The following is a 6,524-nucleotide window of genomic DNA, read 5'->3' on the forward strand; positions in this document are numbered from 1 at the left end:
CGCTAAAGAATCAAAACTAATTTTAAATGTTTTCGAATTGTGTCTAGTTACTTTAACATCAGCTTTATGGTTATCCTTAACCATTTCCTCCCCTCTTAAAAGGTTTGTCAATGGTTTTGCTATTTTAGCATAATCTTTGACAAAGCGTCTATAGTAACCTGAGAGTCCGAGGAATGATCGTAATTCCTTTAAATTTGTGGGTTCCGGATAATCCTTAATAGCTTCAATTTTCTTTACGTTTGGTTTTAATCCTTCAGAAGATACAATAAATCCTAAAAATTCTACTGAATTTTTCAAAAATTCTGACTTATCTGGCTGAATTCTAAAATTTGCTTTTCTTAAAGTCTCAAAAACTATTTTTAAATTTCTTAAATGTTCTTCAATTGTTTCACTAAAAATTATTATGTCATCAATATAAACATAACAAATTTTTCCAATGTGTTCTCGTAACACGTCGTCCATCACTCTCTGAAAAATAGAGGGCGCATTTTTCAATCCAAATGGTAATCTGACATATTCATATTTACCATTATTTACTGAAAAAGCTGTCTTTTCAATATCTCGTTCTGACATTGGGATTTGATGAAATCCTGATGCAAGATCTAAAGTTGTAAAATATTTACTTTTTCCTAAATTTGCTAATACGGCTGCAGTATCTGGGATTGGATACCTGTCACTTACTGTTTTTGAATTGATTTTTCTATAATCAATAACCATACGAAATTTTTTCTGACCAGAAGCATCTAACTTCTTTGGTACTATCCAAACAGGAGAATTATACGGCGAATGAGATGGTCGTATAATTCCATCACTTAACAATTTTTCTACTTGCTTATTAACTTCATTTTTCAAAGCTTGGGGGTACGGATAACTTTTACTATAAACAGGTTTATCATCGGTTGTTCTTATAGTTGCTTTAATTCTAGTTGTAAATGGTAACTTCTCATCGGGTGGCTGAAATAAATCCTGATAGTTACTAAGAAAATTATTTAATAATTTCTTTTTATTATCATTCAAATGATCATTTCTAATTTGAATTTTATTAACCTCTTGAAATTTATGTTGAAGGAGAGGTATTATCCTTTTATTTGGCAAAATAAGTTTTTCTTTCGCTATATTTATAACTGCTTTTAGTTCCTTCATTGTGTCATGACCTAAAACAGCGTCAAATGTTTTTAATTCTTTCATGTGGTAAAATTTAACAATAATATCCGAATGAGGTTTAAAAAATTTTCCTTGAGAATACTTCGTTATTTTGATGTCACCTCCTACAGAAGAAACATTAAATGGTTTTTTTACAAGATGATAAAATTTTGTAAAGCGTGGGTGAATGAAATTCTTATTCGAACCTGTATCAACTAAGACTTTCAAAGGTTGTTTCAAATTACCATAAAGAAAATATGGTAATGTAGAATCTATCCTAAAAAATTAAACTCTACATTATCATTTCCTTCTATCTCATCTAATTCATGAATTGAACCTTCCGCTTGAGCCTCGTAGGTCCGAAGATATCTATCAAATTGCTGTATATTTGGATCGTCATCATAAATTCCATCGCCAATATTTAGAGTTTCATTCTCTACATATTGTTGGTTATATTGTAGATCTTCAATATTTTGTGAATCTGTTGGTACAAAATACATTCTCTGTCTTTTTAGTGGCGGTTGATTTTGACTGATATTTTGTGGTCTATTCGCATAATTAACCTGTCGTGACCTTAACGACTGATCAACTTCCATCGGTTCGGGCTTGTCCTTTCTTTGTGGTACTGGAGGTCTGAAATTATTATTGTTGGAGATTCCCGGTTGTTGTCTAAATTGCTGCAAATTTGGATTAAATTGCTGTGGGAAAAATCTGGGTTGATATTGTAATTGTGGGTTATAATTTTGCTGGAAAGGTCTAAAAGTATTAATATTCCGTGGGGGTATTTTTGGTGGAATTCTATTAAACGTACTTACCGGAATTAAATTTTTAGGTATCGCTCGATGTTCTTCTTTTTTATTACCTTTAATCATGTTTTTCCTAAATTCAACATTTTGAAAACTTACACAATAAGCGTAAGCTTGTGCTAATGAATCAGGTCGGTAATTTTTCAAAAACTGGCCTAATAAATCACCATCCAAGCCTCTCATAAATGCATCCAATGCTTTCTCATTGTATGTATCTATAAGCGCTCTTATTGCTTCAGGGTGTGTGAATTTTCCGTTTGTTTTTATTTGGTTTGCAATTAATGACAATGTTTTATTCACCTCCTCAAAATAATCTTCTAAAGACTTACCTTTCTGTGAACTCGTCATAAGTTGATAATCTAATGTTGTTATATCGCGTTTCTCGCCATAATAGGTTAACAATACTTTCTTTATAGCTATCCAATTAATATTAACATTGGATGAAACTAACGCGTCGTTCGCTTCATCCTTAATTTTGCGTCTAATAATTTTACAGATTATATGAAATTTATTTCGTTCATCAATAGAACTATTTGATTTTGGTTTGTAACTTTGTATAATGTTATCGGCATCATTTATCCATGCTGATAATTCACTGGGGTTTCCTTTAAATATAGGAAGATCTCTAACATAATCAGGGATTTTCTCTATAAAATCCAAATTAATAGACTGACCATTCGGTCCAACTGGAAAGAATGGTGGATCACTAAGATCCTCATCCTGAGATGTTAATGCACTCGCGTTTTCTAAAGCAGATAGTCTGCTTAGAATATCCTCAACACTGACACTTTGAGTAGTCATTTTGATTGATAGTTGATCGAAAAGATTAATTAAATTTTCAATGATGAAATGAAATAAAAATAAAAAAATAGAAATATAAATCTAAAATTTATGTTTGTTGCTCGTTGCGTTCGTTTTTGGTTGCTCGTTGCGTTCGTTCTTAATTTAATTTGATTTTAATAAATCTTTTATTCAGTTTTAAACACACTATCGTCTATGACGATTTTTCTGGTGGGCGGGTTGAATTAATTTATTATTTTTAGTTTTATTAAACACACTATCGTCTATAACGATTTTTCTAGTGGGCGAGTTGAATTAAATTTAAATTATTTTCACCTTATAAGCTTTATTAGAGCTTTCTGCTTTTGCCTTTTTTCTGGCTTTTATTTGATATTTAAATCACTTTATATTTCATGTATTTCTTGTATTTGATTCTTGTATTTATTTATTTTTCACTTGTATATAAAAAATTGTTTGGTACTTACAGTTTACTTTTGACCATCGTGTGGTACGCACACGACTGCGGGATCCGTGACCGGAAATCGTCTATCCTGTATCGGTGACGCTTCTTCCAAGTTGTGGTCGCAGGTCGGGTTATCGAATCCTATTACTCCGTGTAGACAAGGCCGGATTCCCTGTGATCAGGTCTACACTCGCTCCAGTGATAATCTCCTAACCGTCTCGGTATTGCGGTTGATTCCCTTTTTCTTTCGGTACTCGGGCACCTCTCAATACGGCTACAATCGTTGACTGTTGATTGTGATATAGTTATGTTTCGGAAGTTTCACTTCGTTCCACTACTCTGACGTGTGAACTCGAAGACACTTTAACTAAGTTGCGCACTATCCTCTAATACGGCGTGCTTGCAGAGCTTAACTGATCACTGTGCTACTGAAACTCCTTACTAAGATTTTCACTGTCACTTTTATTCGGGCGCCAATTAGGCTTTTCTCTACTCGGTTGAGTAAAAAAAAAACTTTTATTTCCTTAAACCTAACTTAAAACTAACACATTATTCACTATTGGAAGTTAGATAGAAACTAAAGACAATGATCAAATGGTCCCTATGCTTTATATAGCTCAGAATGGAATGCAACTGTTTAGATTCTGGGTACTGCGTCTGGTCTCCACTGCTGGTCCGCTAATCAGTGTTTGGGTTTACTGACGAACTGCCGGCTTTCCTATTATTGACACAGGTGTTATGATTCCACATATGACTGCGCGCATGACTCCATTAATTAGCCATAACCAAGTGTCGGCTATCATCTGGTAGGTCTGGTCGTAACTGGAATAATTTATATCCCGAGAAACGGGAAATCCTGAAATTTGTATAGATAGGACTGTTATACACTTGCATCATCCGTTTGTGCATGGAAAATGTCTATATTTTGAATGAAATTAATTAAACTCAACCGCTTCATCCATACAACCATTACAACACGGCACTGACGTCCATCTTCCGGATACAATTCCGGATCCTCGTGGTCAATTGCATCGTATCCTTGGCCCACCAATTATTTTTGTACACTAGGGCACTGAGGGAGCCGACAAAATAATCAAAGGGACAGCACCCTATGAGCCAAGTTGGTCTGATTACTTTCTTTCGGCACGTACATATCATCGTAAAACCGTACAACACGCTCGCGTAGTGCTTGCTGTTTCGACGCCATCTTTGACTGAACTGACAGCATCCTAGCGAAAAGAAACATGTCACCCATTTTAGGAAGACCAGAGAGCAATTCTCGCATAACTTATGATCTCGCCCTTAAAACCATTGGTAACCGAGTGTGTAGCCCGTTGTTTTGAAGCAAATGGATGGACCAAGATATAAACTATCACCTTTGGGAGATAGAGGAGGAGCTTTTCTTCATAGTAGCATTGTTAAATAATGAGCAAATCCATTCGTTTGCTCAGTAACAACAAGCTTCACACTTGGTTATTAATTGCTTTTAGGGCGAGATCATAAATGTAGCGATAATTCTCTTGGTGAGAAAAAAAAAAGTCTTTCATTCATCATTCAAAGTTTTTCTTCACTTTTTACTGAACGCCCATTGAGTAATCTCTCAACTTAAATTAATTCAAATAATATTCAAGTAAGAGACTTTGATGCCAGAAGTTATAAATAATAATTGGGATTTGGAAAGTTAATGGTTGTTCATTGGTTTCTATCTAATCTTCACCACTTGAAATAGAAAACACAGATGAATGTGGGGCAAAAGTTTCTATTATGGAATTCATGTTCAATTCGGATTAAATGTTATAAATGTCACAGTGGTGTAAGACCTATTCGAATAAAATAATTTCAAAATATTTTGTTATGAAAGTTGTAATTTTTACATAGAACAAAATAGAAATAAATGCTTTTTTCAAGAGCATAGCAAGGCCTGTCGTGGAACAAAAGTGCAAGCCACATAATTTTACAAATTGCAGTAATTTTTCGGTTTCATCACGGCTACCGTGAATTCGGTGAAACGAGAAATAAATGTATTATTTTTATATCCGATTTATGAAATCCATGATTATGAATTTATAATTCATGAGGTCTAATGGTACCGTAAAATCGGGTGTAATTTATCAGAAGGGTGAAATTGATCATCGTATCACACGATTTTATTTATTCGTAATGAAGCACAAATATCAATGTAAGTTGCAGTAAATGAACTTTGCTTGTCATAACTATTGTCGAATTGTGTGTTGTGAAGTTTTTTGCGTTAAAGAATGTTTATTACCATGAAAATAACGTAAAATTTCAAAATCATGCACGGTGCAGTATTGACAAACACCTATGAACTTCCATTTAGAAGCAAGGATTTAAACATGGTATAAACCTGAAAGTTTGTGAGGATGCTTGAGATATATCCCCAAACCAGATTTCATCATCAAAACTCGTACTACTTTGCTCATATGGTTGAAATAATTGAATTTCGTTTAGATATCATTGAATTCCTTAGGAAATTGCATACATTTAGGCGTTTTCCGCGTAATTCTTGAAATTTAACTATTCGTTATTTATATAAATATTGCATTGTTAAGAATTTTACAAGCATATTCGGATTCAGGGAGCTCAAATTTATCATATAGAGTTGTTTTGGAAACTAACAATAATAGCATTGACAAGTGATCAATTTTACCCCGAAATGAGATCCTCTGATATTTTATTTTAGAGGTATTTGTCAACACTAAAATGACATTTGTTAGAAAATTTCGGTACATAAGTCAATGAGGCTCACCATCGTACTTGTTTTCCTGCATTTAGTTGTTTGGCATTGTTAACATTATAGAAAACAGACTAGAAAAACCGTGAAAAATGATCAATTTCACCCGAAATTACGGTACCTTTAAAGGTTCGTTATGATTTGAAGAAATGAAAAAATTATTCTTTATAGAGGCCATCCAAGATAAATACCCCTCTCTCTGCATTGTCAGATTTCTTGCATACTTACTTAGTGTCCATAATTTTCAGGCATTGCATTTCATCCCATCTTTCGATCATCTGAGCATGACATGGATCGAATTGTGAGATATCATCTGAGAGCTCTGTGATCAATTTTTTTGTCAGTATCTTATGCTCAGATGAGTCATCTTGAGCTCAGCAATCGACGCGTTTGATTTACTTGGGGTAAACACCATGGGAACAAACACATTTGGCAAGGGGAATATAAGAATGAATTGATACAGTTGTTGCAATAAATAAAAATAACTTTAGTTGCTAATCAGAAGGAGCATGTTTCTTGATATCGATTCATTTACATATTTATACTTTACCATTTGAGCGTTATCCAATAATTATGTACC

Source organism: Aedes aegypti, chromosome 2 (genome assembly GCF_002204515.2).
Source record: "Aedes aegypti strain LVP_AGWG chromosome 2, AaegL5.0 Primary Assembly, whole genome shotgun sequence".
Classification (NCBI taxonomy): domain Eukaryota; kingdom Metazoa; phylum Arthropoda; class Insecta; order Diptera; family Culicidae; genus Aedes; species Aedes aegypti.